This window comes from Pygocentrus nattereri, chromosome 13 (genome assembly GCF_015220715.1).
Source record: "Pygocentrus nattereri isolate fPygNat1 chromosome 13, fPygNat1.pri, whole genome shotgun sequence".
NCBI lineage: Eukaryota > Metazoa > Chordata > Actinopteri > Characiformes > Serrasalmidae > Pygocentrus > Pygocentrus nattereri.
This window is the reverse complement of record NC_051223.1, coordinates 14626179-14644065: the sequence shown is the minus strand read 5'-3', so window position 1 is coordinate 14644065 and position 17887 is coordinate 14626179. Positions and strand designations below refer to the sequence as shown.

The following is a 17887-nucleotide window of genomic DNA, read 5'->3' as shown; positions in this document are numbered from 1 at the left end:
TAGGCATGTGCCTGGTGACAGTTAACCGAGTTACCATGGTAACAGCCTCAAGTGGTGGAAAAACCTATTTACCGGTGTCGTTCGTTTCATGATTTCATGCAAACCACAGCAGGACACACATGAACACACTTTAACTTTTAAACATGCTGGGTGATTTAATATGCTATGTAAATACCACACTTATTGTACCTAACACAGATGAGTTTGTTCTAGAAAAATGGCTGTTGAGTTTGGCTGGTTGAATGCACTCTGTGCGGCATACACCATGCTCAGAAATGCCTCCTATATTATGTAGTGTACAGTTTACATTGTAAGACATTGTCAGAAAAATATGTCTCAGCTCTTGTCCGTCTGGTGGCACAGGATCTTTCAAATGGCGTTCAAATCGGTTGCAGACTTTCAAACAGGCAGCTATGTGTGACATTCACAATTTCATTCTTTCTTACTAGATTAATTAAAGTTTCATGACCAAATTAAAGATGACAATCACAACTTTTACTGAACGGTGCTGTTGTCATTTAAATTATTAACAGTTTAAGTTTCAACTTGTGCTATTGCTATGTTTGCTCTCATGTGTCTTCCAATGTTTTACCAGTTTATGTTTATGTTTATCCAAGTAAAGTTTTATCCAACTTTGAAATACTGGAACTGCACATTTAAACACCATCGTCTCTAAGGTTTTCTGGTATCCATGGACAATCAGGTAGGAGCCTGTAAAACCTCTGCCCACACTGCTTCACTGCTGCCTCAGATGTTTCCTAAAATATCCAAAAAAAAAAAACAACTACAGTTTTATAGCTTAATTCATGAATATCTCTGAAGAATTCCTGATTTTAAAAAAAACATGTTTTTCAAACATAATTTACTGATGGATTAAAACAACTGCCCAACTGTTTCTAATCTAAGCGAGTTTGGAGTCAACAGTTTTCTTGTTCTGTTTTCTGTTCAGGGTAAGAGATAAAGATTGCTGTCAGTGTTAGTCAACCGGACACTTCTGATTCAGAAGCTAGGCTGAGAGACACTAGACTATTCCTTTAAAAGAGTGCCAGTGTGTTGAGCTGGCTGTCTTTAGCTTGGCCATTCCTCTGAGACATGTGGTGTTTGTGTATTTTCACACTCTGTTTCTGATGCCAAATCAGGCACTTAACTGCATCCCTCCGTTGGCCTTCTTGTGCACCCTCATTCACTCACTTCCTCCTTCTTCTAGGACTATTGCCCAGAAGGATAGTGCCGTTAGAGCACTTGCTCCCTCTTCCTGGACAGCGCATCCTAGTCTCAGATCCTGTCCATTAAGTTGCACCAAGCTACTCTGTAATATGAGGGAATGGAGTGCCCCCGGCAGCCTGACATTCTGACTGTGTCATCATTAACCTGGCCCGCTGTAATAGCCTGCCCGCGTATCTGCCCGACGTGAGGCCACATTTGCTGCATGGCTGCGGACGGCACTGAAATGGCACAAATTATGCGCTTTTTATTAGACGCCAGGGTTATCCTATTAAGGGCCAAGGTAGAAAGGGGAGGGATATGACCGTGTGTGTAAAGCACTAAAAAAAGCCTCTCTGAATGCCAAATAGAGCTAATCCCTGCCCTCACAAAAAAAGATGCACCGCACTTTTCCTCAAGCATTTTCACACACACTCAAACTCACTGATCCAAGAATATTTTCAGTCTGCTCTATAGATTTTTTTTTTCCACATCCGCACATTTCGCACCTCCATGCTCAACATCAGATGATTTCTTCATTAACCTGAAAAATTACTGAGTTTGTTTATGCTTATTTACTTGAGTTTTGTATAAAACTAAATGTTAATTATCAATATCCTGACATCAAGTGAAGGTGAAATTCAAGTGAAGAATTTCTGTTGACTGAGTGAACACAAGGGATGCCACTCCAGCATTTTGATATTACAAAAACTATCAAAAAAAGGGCTATAGGCTTACTTTTTTAGCAGCAAGCAGAGATGCACATATTTATTATTCAGACATAGCCACAGGAAATCGGAATAACAAAAGCTTTCTCTTCAGATGAGCTAATGCGCAGAACTACAGCTACTTTGAAATGCATTTTCGATCATCTCCTTAACAACACATACTTGGCAAAGCGCTTACATCACGGCACTTGTGATTCATAGTAGAAAAGTGCTACATAATATACATGCCTACTTGCAACTACAAGCTCTTGAAACATAAAATTAGGCATTTCAGTGAATTGTCAGTCTGTACATTTTGCCCATGGCGAAATTGAATCCATACCTGAATAGTAAGTTCTGCATTCAAATACTGGCACCTCGAATGATTAGCACTTGTCAGAATGTCCTATATATACTATTCATGAGTAACTACTTATATGTAATAAGACTTAGTCAGACTTAACATCAGTAAACAAAAAGAAACAGTTTTGCTCTTTAAGTTTTCAAAAAAATGAAACAAAGCTTTTGTGAAAAAGAAATGTACAAGTCCAGGACCATTATGTCAGTCTTGGCAGTGCAGGTTACAGCAGATTTTCTCAGTTTTTCCTACAAAATCATTTTTGTCTCAAAAATGCATGAAAAACACACTAACACAGACTTCTGACCGTCGGACAAAGGTAGAATCCCAGACATTATTGGTAATGGCCCTTAAGAGATGTCTCCTGCTCAGGGAAGGGAGGAATAGTGGAATAAAGGACTAAAGGATATAAATTATGTAAAGCCTGCTCTCAAAATGTTCAGTCACGTCCTGCTGTTTCGGCTTCATCCTCATAGCTCTGCGCCATCCTCCTGTGTTGTTTCCCTTTCAGTAGATAAAGCTTAATGCTGAACCTTGAGATTTGCCTCGGAAAACAGAATAAAAAAAGAAAAAGCCTTCCCAGCATTCTTCCCTTGCCGCTACACAAAGGCTGATGCTGGAGCTTTGTTTCAGCATTAGCAGAGATTTTAGCCTGTACTTTAGCATCAGCTGTTAGCATTCAGTTCCCTTCACAGCGTTCACCCTATGGCTGCAGTGACTGACTGTAGCTGCAGTGTTACAGTTAGCATTAACTTTTGTGGTGTTTTACTTGTGATGTTGGTTCCCCTGCTGCTAGATAAATGCTGTTTTGCTCTCCAAGGGGAACTGGAGGCTGAGGAGAGACAATTAAGGTAGGCTACGTGTGCAAAATCCAAAATGGAGGATTCAGCCCTGCTAATTAGAGGTAATTGCTCTTTAGGCAAAGCAATTTGCTTGTTTTCTCTTCAGCACTATACATCGTACACCTTTTAAAGGCATCACACTGTGCTCTACGAGGACTTTTGAAGAAGGAGCTGCTCGTTTTTCTGTAATGTACATACAGTAGAGCTGCATGGTATGGACAGAAGAGCATGTTGAGATTACATTGCTACATATTGTGATTGCAATGTCCTTTGATATACTACAAAACTGCATTAGTAAAAAGATCGACCTTTGAACAAAATTATTTTATTGGATCATCACCCGAACACCTTCAGTAACACATCTGGATAAGTAAAAAAAAAAATAGCACTAGAAGGCTAGAAGGCATATTTGCATATAGAATATTGCGGCCTGCTTCAATATCAGCAATATTGTGATAATGCTAAACAAATTATATATTGTCATAACTGTAGTGATTGGCCATAAAATAAAGGGAATGAAGAACAACTACATTTTATTGATAGAAAAATCTTATGTCTCTGGTGAAATTATACAATTACCATAAGACAGAGATGTTCTTATTGTAGTTTTGTGGTAAAATGTACATAAACAGAGGTTTGGTTCATGTTGTGCTGAGAACTGTAGCATCAAATGAAGTTTGCTTTGTGCTTATTTTCTGAAGTTTTAGAGCATTACCTTTAAGCCTGACTTAAAGTAGATTTAGTGGAGGCTGCATCTATTTATAAAACAATCGAACAGGCAGAAAGGCATTGTTTGACAGCAGATCAATGAGGAGTACCCACCGGTCCCATGGCTCAGGTCTAATTGATAATGGCGGCAGTTTTCTTTGTGCTGCGGCAAAGATGCTGGGATGAAGTCATCAATTCCAATTATATGGAAATATAATCTTGACTCAAGCATAAATGCAGCATATAACACTTGTAACATTGATGTTAACACAAATCCATGTTTCTTCAGAGTGTGAATTATATGATTAATTTGGAGCAGCTGAAGCAAGTGGTGACCTATTAAATCAAAGAAGCAAAGAGGATCTTGGTCTGTAATGTGTGATCCGTCACAGTACTTCTTGTTGCATGCCGAGATCAGACTACACTATATTTTTTTGTTTTTCACCATGGTCACTATGTCAGATTAGGCAAGCATAGTTGCATAAATTCTTTTTGGGTCAAGAAACTGTCAATCAGAAGCACTATATATATTTATATATGTGTGTGTGTGTGTACTATATACTAAGCCTATGCTGTTGGTTTTGTGTAAAATAAATTGGAAAGTAAAAAAAAAAATGTTAATGATTGTGGCCCTGTTCCTGGGTGTCATGAAGAGCATAGTATGTGCTGTCTATCCTTCAAACACAACTTGAGGTAACAAATGTGTTAACATATCAAGAACATTATCTAAATGTAGCTAGCTACTAGGTTTGCTGTAAACAGATCTGTGAACACTATTTCTTGCCAACATTTAGTAGTAATAAAGTACATAAGATGGTGTTATGTAATCAGGATACAAATGTAAACTGTATTCCATTACTACTACGGTAAAAAAAGAAACTCAGATTATAGTTACATTATAAAATAGGGAGATGAGCAGCGGGGTTACATTCAATTGCAAACTTAACTCCTTTTGTGAAATTTGCTATTGTAATGATAAATATGTCACATGGGTCATGTAGAGTTTTTAATTTGAGGGGAAAGGGGGAGGAGGGTCCCGCTGCAGCAGTTTTTTTATTCAGCCAATCTTTATAGAATTTAATTTTAATTATGACTAAGATTGGCAGCATATTCCTGCAGATATCTGAATGAGGCATTTACTCTGAATTTTCACATCGCCAGATTACAGCAGCAGACTGACCTGGCACTAAACTCTCGTTTGTTCCTCTTTAAAATTATGCAGTTTGACCGGCTATAAAACAAACTTTTGATAGGCCTTATCTTAACCTGCCAGATTTCAACTAACAGTCTGAAATGTGAACAGGGAGCAAAGTTTTGTGAGTTGCAAAATCATTCTTCAGTAGTTTTTGAATGATGGGTGCAAAATATTAATATGTGTAAAAGATCATTATTAACTAAGATGATCAGCTCTCACTTAGTTATCCTGTGAAATGAATGCCTTTTTAAACTCGTAGAGCACTGGGAACTGTGAACCACTGTGAAGTCATTAGGGAGCGTCAAATTATCATCATCAATGTCCGAGCGCGGTGCACCATCATGAAACCTTGTGAACTCTTATAGGACTTTCAGCAGATAATTGATCATTTTTTCCCCTCAGCATACCGATTAAAAAATAGTTCAAATCTTTTTTTTCCCTGTGGAGCAAAAATTGATTTATGAACTTTAAGGTTTAAGTTTATTGCCTAAAATGAAACATATTTTACTGTTGTGGAAATTTGTCATATTTTCCATTGCTCCACTTAGATTTGGCTGTTTCTCTAAATGTGAGCTTTCGTTTTTGGTGTGTGTTAAGTTAAATAATTTTTAACATAATTAAAATAATTCTTTCCTTTATTTAATGAAATGTCTTTAATTAAAGATAATCAATCTAAAGGTAACAAATAATTAATATAATAAATAATATGGTTACAATTACATTTAACTGGGTATCATTAATCTGTAATGGAATACATATTTAAAGTAACCCTCCAAACCCTGGTCATGGTACTCCTTGAGGAGTCAAAAAGGCAGTTGCAACAGCAGCGTTCCTCTTCTACCTCAGCTTGTATACATTGTATAAGCCATGTATTTGTCCTATTGGTTAACGTCAAGGAATGCATCATAGGAGATGTCAAACTAGGTGGAAAATGACACGCAATACTTTTAAGTGGTGTATCATGGAGCATCCCAGATGCCACATTGCTGTTGTTCAAAAATGCAACAATACAAGACTTCTGCGTTGTTCCTGAAGCTATTCAGGGTGCGACAAGATCGTGTCGAAATGGGGCTGAATTCTTGTAGTCTGATCCTGACATCAGTTTACCTTTAAGGTCAGTCAGAGGTTTGGCTGGAATTTGGTTAATGATCCTTAGTGATCATGGATTGGAATCACTCCAATACCGGCTCCTCAGTCATGGGATTGATTCTGTTTATTGATTTCAGGCTATTTGGTCATTGCAGATGATTACAGTCATTTCAGATCATTCCATCTTTATAACACTAAAGAGATTATCATTAACATTAAAGAGTATTATTCAAAAAAGAAAAGACAGCTAATAGTTTGACTATCGCTATTAATCATTACATGTCATTGTTAGTGTTCTGATTTTCAATTTGATTCTCAATACTGGGTTTGATATTTTTAACAAAATTAAATAAAGAAAAATGATGTTTAGAATCATGTTGTTGCACAACTTGACAAACAACACGAGCCATGCGACACAAGAAATGCTTGAGTGAGTTTTTGATTGGTGCTGATTGTTTGTTGATTTGGTGTTCCCATTAAGCAGTTGCATTAGCTGACATTATTATTGTCCATTTGCTGCAATTCATATAAAATGAGTGTGTCCATCAATTTTAGGATTTACCCATCCTTTTTTTACCACTACCTCCTTGTGTACTAAACCAGTGAGAGAATTTAGAACGTAGTATTATCAGGCAATTTGCCATTTCATTATTGCACATTAATAAAGAAGACATATCGCCCTGTCCAATGTTACGCCCAATGACTGCTGGGATAGGCTACAGCAACTCATACCACAAATGTATTGGCTTTTGGGATAAAGTAAAGGGAAACGTGTGTGTTTTTTTTGTCAGGCAAATATGTTTATTTCAAGACAACCTCACAGTTCACACACGTCTTACAGTTGACAGCCAACATGGGTCAGAGCCAATAATTTGTGTTAATGTGTCACAGATGACACTCTGATCAGGTCATCTGTCTGGGAAGTTTCGATCCAGTGCTCGAGTACGCCATGTAAGCTGACTTTAGAACAAGTGAGGAGTGTATCACAGCCATTGTGCTGTGTGTGTTCCCAGATGAGATCAGACAGAGAGAAGCCTGTCAGGTTGGACTGGTAAATCTGTCAGAGATTATGTGCAGATGATGGATTCCTCTTTATGGTCTGTTGATCTGGCTGGAACATTTACAGGATGCCATTACGGGTGCAATGGGCCACGGAGGCTTGATGCAGCAGTTTAGGCCTGCCTGTCACACAGCTCAGGAGGTTTTTTCTGAAGGAGGGAATGGCGTGGGTAATAAGGGTGTTCCTGAATACAGTTACATTATTTGGAGAGGCACAAATAAAGCAGTTTTATTTTTTTTTCCTCTAAATATTTCCAAAACAATTTGTATTCATATTTTTCTCCTGAAGCAGGAAAAATACACACAAGTGCAGGGGAGGGAGTGACACCAAAGAACAATTTCTGTACTTTAGCACTGCTTTTAAAATGCCCTTGTTGACTAACCTTAACTACTTGAAAGTGCATATCTTGTCTTCTACGCCACTGAGCACTTGCAGGACTAGATAAGGACAGGAGAACAAGTAAACATTTTTCTTTAGTAGGAATGGACTACAATCCTCAAAGTAAGCACAATAATGTTTCCACCTAAAGTGGCTATATGAACATAAAGTTTGCTTGAAACTGTGTACAAAGTTGTAGTAGCGAAGACAAAGATTTCACAAAATGATTGCACTAATTTTACACCTCCATTGTCTAACCAGCTTAGACGTCTATAAGTTCAAATAGCGGTCTTTCTGAACTCTCTCTCTCACTCTGAAGTGGCTAGTTGTTTTATCCTTGCGCCACTCTTTCTTGTGTACGTGTGCATTTCATGCATTGGTTTTAGCTTCATATGGAACATCTCTGATATTTGTGTTGCAGCTGGAGTCGGCCTTCTGTCATGTTGAGAGTCTTTTACACCCACGTAACTGATATAATGAGAAATCCCTATGCTCTTGCACACCTGATGCTTTTTTCAAAGGTACATGTTCAGTTAACCAATGAATATTTACTGTCCATACTGTTCAATACTCTGCTAGCTTTATGTTAATAAGTTAATACGTTTTTGTAGTTATTAGTGATGAGTCAGAATTTTCAAATAATCATAAAGTTTTAAAAGCAATATGTAAGATAACACAGCCCTTTAAATTAAACTTCACAATCCAAACAAATAGGCGGCAACATATCACAAGATGGTTGAATTGTCCACCCCTATCGTAAGAAACAAGGAAATGCACTGTCCCTCCACCTCTATCCTTACTCCTCCACCTACTTATCAGTCTACAAGAAACTTTGCAAACCTTCATCTCTTTACTCACCAAGAGCTGTCTCCAGGAGTGGAAAACAACTCCAGTTTTGCTTCTATTGATGTTACTTTTTTTTCTTTGCCGCTGTAGAAATGTACTGCTCTGTAATGTGTTTAGTGTTGCGTTATATGTCATTATATTCTGTATTATGTGTGTCTGTACTGTGACTGTATTTAGAACATTCTTCTGTCTGTTCTTGTTTATCCCTATCTTTCTCATCTGTCACTTGTCATGTATAGGCTGAGCCTAATCTTGGCATCAGTCCAGCTGTAAAACTGTCTTATGGGCTGGCTAGGTGTCTGGTACCTGCATGCGAACAAATGAACTTCACTTCTCCAGACATAAGGCTGGTCCTCTGGTTAAGTTAGAGTTTGGATTCATCACTGCTGAACATTTTCTTGTCAGAATCTGGCAGTGGTGATGATAGTGGTCACTTGCCAAGAGCTTCAGCCATCGTTGCTTTTGCTGTTCCTTTCATTGGCTACCTGTCCTTAAATGATCTAACTGGGGACGGTAGCTTCAAAATGATAGACGAGAGGTTAGAATACACCCTTGGGGGAGTGCTACTTCTTTATCCTCTCATGCTGGACTGATGGCAGACTCAACAATACAGTGGCATACTATTACTTCTTAAGGGGCAAAGTGGTATTATGAGACAGGACAGGCCAAGGCTGGCTGGTTAACATGCTAACCTCAGTAGATATCGCTAAACTGAAACTAAAAGTCTTACAAATTACAGCATTAAATAATAGAAAAGTAAGACTTATTATAAATAATCTAAAATGGAAATTTTATATTCTAAAATCTGATTGGCTGAGCCGTGTATTACAGGGATCTTACAGTTAAGGGAACTTGTTTGACACACATTTTGCATTTTTACTATTTTAACACAATTTATGTCAGGCCACAAGAGCACAGCCTATTTCTAACACAGACTGTGTAATTAGAACACATCTATGTGTTAAAAATCTGAACATATTGATGTTATAAAAACACATTGGTTGTGTCAGAATCAACACAAAATGTTGTCCATAAGTGGACGCCCAAAAAATAGCACACTATTTTTAAGCACACTTTTTAATGTGTAGTAGAGTGTAGGAGAAACAACATATTTCAGAGGGAAACTTCGAATGCACTCCTTCTCCAAACCAGCCTGTTTCTCACACATGTGCTGGATTTAAGGGTAACAGCTGGCCAAGACGTGCTGACAGCGAGTGGGAGTGATGTAGCATTCCATATTACAGCACTACTACACAAACATTAATGCTAACTTTTTAACACGCCAACACAGAGAGACATACAGTCACACAAACACATTCATTCACAGGTTAAAATATACAGCAGTCCCAGACATACACAAACAACCAGCTGTAAAAAATCTCCAAAATGTTGTGACTATCCAGAGACAGAAAGAAGCAAGAGAAAAACATGCAAGTTGGAATTTTTACAGCCTGGCCAAATGTTCATCCTGCCTTCCATAAAGCAGACTGAAGGCCACTGCCAGCATCTTCTCTCTCCTACTCTCCACCAATAAACAGCTCTGCCAGGCCTGTCAGACACGGCACTAAATAGCTGCCGCCCTGGCTGAGCTGAGCACAGAGCCGTAGCTGTGCACGTGTGTGTGTGTGTGTGTGTGTGTGTGTGTGTGTGTGTGTGTGTGTGTGTGTGTGTGTGTGTAAGAGGGGAATGGCCTCGATTCTTGCTCGGAGCGAAACGCCCTTCGCAAGTGAAAATGCGCTAAGAGCTTAAACATTAAATGTGAGAAAAATGATAGCAGCATTGTTGTCTGACAAGCTTTTCAGACAACCCCCCACACCTCGTTCTTGTTGTTTTGGCACTGTAGCTCTCATGCTTTCTGCAGTTGCGTGCAGAAATGTTTCATTTTGGGCTCCTGCTATATGCAAGATTTTTTCAATCTTATATTATGGGGAAAGGCCCACTATGGGAAACCTAAACAAAATTTGCCTTAAATCAATTCACACATTACCCAGTCCATACACAGTACACATATATGATAATAGCTTGTTTTAAATTCATGAATATGTATACATATGAGTGACCATTTGGCATAAAGTTGTATTAGCTGCCAATTCATGTTGAAGTTTTGAGGAGTATTGTTATAACAGACATCTGTTTATAGAAGTTACTGAATAATTATTAATAACTAGTTTTAGTGATTTACATGATTATTTCAGGAATAAATTTAAGGTTAATTACTACAGATTAGGGGGTTAAGGGTTCTTCAGCTCATTTTGTTTCACGTTGCTCGTGTGCTGCTGACTGAGTCTGGGTGGAAGCCGAGATTTGTAAACTGAACTAGCGGCTGGGATTACGTTTTACCTGTTATCACCACCATGTCACTGAAAGCAGCTTTATTCTCCCACAGGTGCCCCTCTTGCCCCTTCCTATTCAGATGCGTCTCTCCCAGCACCATGACATTAGCTCCAAAGGTTATTTCTGTATGCTCCACCAGAGTGCAAACAATGCTTCATTTGCTAATCATGCAAAAGTCAAAAAGTCACAGAGCAATCCGAGTATAAGAGCCATGTGAAGTGGTGACGTTTAGCTTAAGGTTCAAAGACACAAGGCCAAACAGTTGTGTTTCACCAGACTATCTCCTCAAACAGTGCCAAGTTCATGTTAGCATCACAAAGAGGAAAGAGAGTTCATGGTTAAGTTACAAACAGAGATGGACCGACATCACTTTTCCCCTTCTAATACCTATACCCGATGCTTAGGTATTGGCCGATACCAATAGTAACTCTGACCTAATTAATGTTTAATTCCTGGTATTTATAAAATTACACTTTTTAGGTGCAAAAGCATCTCATGCACCTTGTCTATAATTCATTTACTCACTCATTCACTCACTCGCTCACTTACTGTTTAACAAGATTGTCCACAAGGGGAGCCACTGGCACTTTAGGAAGAATTCCAAATGGGCTGAGAGAGTGAGAAAGAGAGAAATACATGGTTGTTTCTAATGTCGTCCTATATGACCCACTGTATTCTCAGTGTGTGGCTATCAGGCAATCCCACAGCCCCAGAACAAAGCATAATGATAACAACAGGGGAAGTTAAACCTAGGCTAGCTAGAGAGATGGAGAAAAACCTCCATCTCTCCAGGGGTGCATAATAAAATACAGAAAGTTGCTTAAACAAGACGCAAAGAAATGAAAGTACATAATTTGTTTGGATATTTTTGAGCGAGTAACCAGAGGGGTGAGTTAGTCATTTAGGGTCACTGTGGTTGTAGAGGGCTGGTCTACACAGTCTAGGGCTGAAATTAGTTTCTATTCCAGCCCTGCTTTATGAGTTAAATCAAGGTAATTCACAGAAATGTGCTTAGTCTTCAGGTTACTGTTAAAACCTCAGATTTCTACTAGAACTTCTTTACATCCAAGTAGACCGTTGTTGGACAGCCACAGTGGACACCTCACGCTTTAACCTTAAACTAAACCATCGGACCTCTTTATTATATTGAGTATAAGTCTTCTGTAACATAATGCTATAATGCCCCTCATAGTGTTTTCCATGGCACTTTATTATTCATTATTTGTTATTCCTTATTCTATTTATTGTATTATCATTTTAACGCTCCCTTAGCTAAATACTTGCTACCAGTCTCCTTACTTGTCTGGTTTGTTTAGTATGCTACATGTCATACCATATAAGTATTCAACACTACCTCTTTCATGTGAAACCATTTTCAGTGCACCCATATAAAATTCATTTTAGTTTCTTTTTGCCTCCAAAACTGGTGTAACTGTCCAGCCATATATGTTGATTAAGTAAACTCAAATCAAAAGTCCAAAAAGACAATTTAGTAATTCTAAATAGAGTAGTCTGGCATAATTTTATGTTTGAAAATTTTAAAATAAAAACCATGTTGCTAAAATAAGGCAACTTTAAAAGTACTTAACTCACTGAAAAAAAATTTACTGCAAGTTCTTGCTTCCTTAGATGTTAGGTGGCACAACCAAAAACAACATTATGACATGCTTTTTACAAAAGGGGCCTGTTGCATCCTAAGGAAGACCCCAAGTATCTTTAATCATGCTGTGGCAAGGTCAGTAGCTCTTTCTCAAATTTAAGGGGAAAAAATATTTTTTATTCATATTGGTAGAATGGTTCAGTTAATCATGTCAGGTGGTATGGTTTCAGGAAAACCATTTATTAGTAGTAGTAGTAGTAGTAGTATATCTATCTATATGAAAAAATAAACGTATGAATTTGTAGGACAAAGGTTTCTACAGGTGTGTAAGTACATACCTGTTGAATTTGAAATCAGTCTGAAAAGTCAGGTGGCGCAAAGTCAAACTGTGCACCCAAACCAGTACAGGTTTAATAGTAATTTAAAGTAGGGCAATTAAAAGCTTTGATAATTTTAACTATATTTATATATTTAAGATATAACATTCACATAGAAATAAATGCAAATATATATATATTCCCCCCCATTGTAATTGTTGGTGTGAACATGTTTCTTAAACAAGCATCTTGCTCACTCATGCTCAGTCATTGCTGGAGTTCAGTAGTTAGTCATTCATGCTGTCAGTAGCAGGGACTTTCAGCTTAGTTGAAGCAACAGTACACAATACTAAATTTTTAAGTGTCAGCATTGGCGCCAATATCATACTGGTGCAACACTAGTTAATAATGTTAGTAGTACTAGAAACAGGTACTACTGAAAATCAAGTAGCGACAAATTGACCTCTCTGATCTCTGTCCAAAAATGTGTTTTTCTGTAGCAATGGATGTGAATTTGAAAAAGCTTCACACTCACTTTCACTGGCAAAAATCCCCATTGGACCTATTGAAAAATGTTGAATAAATAATAATAAATAAATAATACAAATTTAAATAATGACAAAAAATATTAGTTTTTGTCAAGAAGAAAACGACATTTGTTTTCACGCTGTTAGGATTGGATAGAGTTTGTGTTTTTTGGCCATGTAATCATGCTAATGTTGATATGGTGGCAGATTTGTTATCATTTTCAATCTGACTAGTTTCCATTTACTACAGCCACATAGTCCAGAAGCTCTCTTACTCTCTCACATACCCTCTTTCTTTTTCTTTCTCTCTCTTTATCCCTCGTTCATCCTCTCTCTGTCTTAGTCTCTCTCACACTGTTTCTCTCACTCTCTGTCTAAACAAAACATATCTAAAGCCTAAATATGTAAGGAGGAATTTATTCAGCATTCCTGCAGCAGTAGCTTCAAAAGAGTGTATCTGTGTGCAGAGCATGGATAGACCAATGAGCATTATGCACATGAAAAGATGGTGACTGGTACGTACCAAGTTCAATCCATTATTAGCCAAATTAGCCTGTTTGGTCAAGCTATTTCTTAAACCAGAACGGTAGAATAAGCTTGTACACACTCGCCTGTGTGTTGTTCCTGCTCTCCAAGCGATTATCAGTGACACATGTTTAATGTTATTTACCCAGTAAAGAGTCAGCGTGGGATTTGGCCAGTATGTTCTGTTGCAGTCGTTTTTGCACTGCCTGCCTCATTAGTTTTGTTCTTGTGGAATGAGTTTCTGTATTGTACACACCTTTTGTGCTTTCGCCCTCAGCATTTTGCTCATCTGCTGTTCTTTTAATGCTTGCAAAGCATGCAGGCTACCTTTTTAGTTGCTGCCATGGCACTCAAAGTCTTTGTGAGTGTGTGTGTGTTTGTGCCAGTAACTCTGCTGCCAGGCAAGAGTATACAGTGTGTTTACACTCAAGTGCAGGGTCATGTGAAGTGCTAGCTCAGCGTAATTTGATCACTGGATCCATGTCTCAGCAGAGTTAGTTTAAAACACCAGCACTGTAAAGCCACTTCCCAAAGGCCCATCTCTAGCTTCTCTGAAGTGCATGTCAAGTGGGGTGACAGCAAAGATAGCTCCTTTTCAGTGAGGCACAGTGTGCTGAGCTGCCCCTCACTACACTGCTGTATGCTTACTGGAATTAGGGGACAAAAGAACACCTGGATCCTACCCCCCCCAAACCCCATCCCCCCATTTCTCTTTCACTAACCCTCTCTCTCACACACACACACACTCTCTGTCTGTCTTTATTTATCTCTCTGTTTATAGTTCTCTCTTACTCACTCACATTCTCTCTTTCTTGCACTCCCTCACTCTACCTGTTTTTTTTTTCTTTCTGTCTCACTCACCCTCTCTCTCTCTTTCTCATTTTTGCCCTCTCTCTGTCTTGTCTCCCTCTCTGTCTGTCACTCTCTCTGACCCCATCACTGATTTTCCCTGTTTTTTGCTCACTGTTCATCTGTCTTATCTTGTTTTTCTTTTCTTTCATACTCTTTCCCACTCACTTTTTTCACCATCTGTCTCTGTCCTCTCTCCATCTTTCACTCTCTTTTCTGTCCCTCTTGCTCACTCCCCACCTATTCTCTTTCTTTCTCTTTTTTCTACCTCCCTCTCGCTCTAGCTCACACACTCGCTCACTATTTCTGACTCGCGCTCTTTCTCTGTTTAACTGTGCATCTTAGTCTCTCCTGTTTGAAGACACACGCACACAAAGCATTTGATCTTTCTGGAGTTTTCCCAGGGAGATATTCTTGTTTCACAGGTCTTTGGTGAGCCTGTAGTGTAAACAGTGGTGAGTAGTGCTGAATTTGTTTGACAGGGATGATTCTGATGTGTGACAGTCTGTAGTATCTGTTTTGGTTTGTTGCTGTTTGATGGTCCAGCTGTGCAGTGGAGTGTTGTTTGCCTTAGCTCTTTCAGAGTTTTTATTGGAATAAATGAGATCCTCCAGCTCCTGCTTAACAAGCATGTGTGTGCAGAGGGAACGCAACAGCAAAACAGGACTGGCCTTTCAAGCTTTGCACCTCTAGCTCCTCCTCACAGCACTGCTAGAGACTCCCTGTTAGGGCCATTTGTATTGTGGATCTGATGTGTGACTTTGGAAATAAGCTTATTCGAATCTTCTAAAAGCACAGTGCAGGCTTGCTAATGATCCAGAGAGCAGAGGCAGAGCTTTATGTAGATCCAGTTCAGCTGGCTCTTCGTAATGCTGCTTGTATTTGATACAAAATAATTTCACTGAGGGCAGATGTCAACTGCCTTCATGACGGACTGTTTGAAATTTGAGATGTGATGTCAATATTATATTGGCACTGGTGGATGCCTGCTTAAAATACCTTTTTACCACATCTTTAATCATTTAACCAAGTAATGGAAAGACAAGAATCAAAAATCATCTATTTCTGCCTTTTGATCTACTCTTCCCCTTTAATATCGTAATTTCCCAATGTTGTTGTCACATTATTTTGATAAAGAATGTGAACTAACAAAGCTGAAAATTTGTGTATCTTTACTTTGTTTTTATCACAAGCAAATATAGAAAAGGTAGCGTCTTACTTCTTTTAAATAGTGATAGAAAGCATAGTAGCACACAGCAAGCTCGAGCTCCACCTCACATATTTTAATGGATGTGTATTATGTTCCATCTGCTCTGTGAGCAGATTTTAATGAGCTAAAAGGGACAAATACAAAGATTCTAAATGTAGAATTGGCAAAATGTCAGGTAAGATAGCTTTAAAATCTTAAGAGACCAGAGATTTGTTTTGGTTTCGCAGCTACATTACTTACAATGTTAGTTTTGTAGTAGCTACCAAATAAGTCATAGTAGTGACAGAAAAAAATCTAATAACTGAATAATAAGCCTAAGGTTCATAAGAAAAAAAAACATCAGCTTAAGCATAGAGGAGCAAAGGAGGAATGTGGAGCTGGAGCCTCTGGCTGGAAGATCCACGCTGGCTTATTTAATGATCGGTGCATATGTCAGTCTCACAGCTGCGTCTGGAAGAATCACAGCCAGCTAAGGATGGAGCTGAATGCTTGGCTTTGCCAAAATCTGAATGTTTCCACTGCAGAGCTCCTTATACCTAATCATGGTTATACACAAACTTGTTACACACACAGCCAACATGAAGACATGTACCTTTCCCTGTGTGTCAATTCAGGCATTATATTTTGAGACTATACATGATGAACTTTGCTGTATAGTGTATCATCAAATTAAAGATTACTTTGCACTAAATGAAAATAAATTGAAAATAAATTGAAATCGTGTCATTCAATCACACATGAATAGCCTCCACTGAACACAGATAGGCCGGTCATAGTTATTACATTATCACCTAATCACAGTTATTTGAGCTGATCGCAGATATTTTAGATGATTGCGATTATTTAAGGTGACTATATCTATTTAAGATGAGTATATCTGACAATTATGTTACAACAAGCACAATGTCAGTTGATTCAAATAAACTTAAATAAAAGAAAACAGTAAAGGCATTTATTGATACACATTTCTGACATAGTGCTCTAACATGTTTACAGGGCAGTGTGAGTCATGTTTGGTTATTTGTTAGCTGTGTAGCTAAGTCTAATATTTTAGCATTTATGCTGGCAGAATAAGTGTTTTGCTTGTGTGTCAAGACTCTCAAGAGCAAATGTAGTTTGCTTGACCACAAATGATTGTGAGAAGCTAATTAGTTCATATATCTACCTTAGGCTTGTTCTTTCATAGTTGCATACAAAGAACAATCATTAATCGTGATTATTGATATGGCAATAGTCAGCAAAAAGTTAATGATCATGACAGATTATATATTATTTAGCAGTGAAAGGGGAACATTTAATTACCATTTTCTAATAATCTAATATTGGAATTACAGCCAGTAATATTCTGCCCCATTATTGCCCATTACATGGACTAATGCACATATTCTCATCCCCGTTCTCAAACTTACTGAAATGGAATATAATGGATAACTCCAATCCCCACACTCTGCAGACTGGAGATTTGATTCCTCGTACATCCAGAAAAGCTACTGCTTTATCAACAAGAGTTCTTGGGCAAGGCTTCTAGAGCTACATTGTACCTCTGGATATATGTCTGCGAAATAACTAAATGTTTACAATAATTCTCATGTCTGATTTAGGCTAGCTGTCCTATGTAAAATTAATGATCCATCATTACAGTTTTAATCTGTGTAATGCTAACTGTATTTCATATGAATTATATTGTGAATTTGCTTCAAAATCCTAAAAAAGCAAAAATATCTGTGATCATTATCTGCTCAGAAATTCCATGTCGGTGCAACCCTGTTAACAGTAAACTACGGCATGTTGCATTTCCCAGTTGCACTTACAGTGGCTAGTGCACAATGGAAGTACTCGATTTGAGACACAGCAGGCCTCTCTGCAGGGGAGTTTACATGAACCTTGGGAGGAGTGAGTGCCAAGTTCAGTAAGCGAAGGCTGAGCTCTCTCGCTGTGCTGACCTTTGGACGCCACTGTCCAGTGAGAGAGAAATCTCAAGTAGGTCTGAAATGCGCTCTACCGGAAACATCTCAGCAGAAACTTACAAAATCATGATGTGGGGTAAAAATAGTTTCTCAGGCCATACAAGACAATTACTATGACATATTTCACACTAGTGATCACTGGCTCTTACACCTCCAGTGACGTTTGTTTTGT

At 38.3% G+C, this 17887-nt stretch overlaps 1 protein-coding gene across 1 annotated transcript in view; it reads left to right on the top strand.

The window, feature by feature from the left end:
* Positions 1-17887, top strand: part of fam20cb (FAM20C golgi associated secretory pathway kinase b) — a 53427-nt gene that overhangs the window by 21039 nt on the left and 14501 nt on the right. The window lies entirely within an intron of this gene.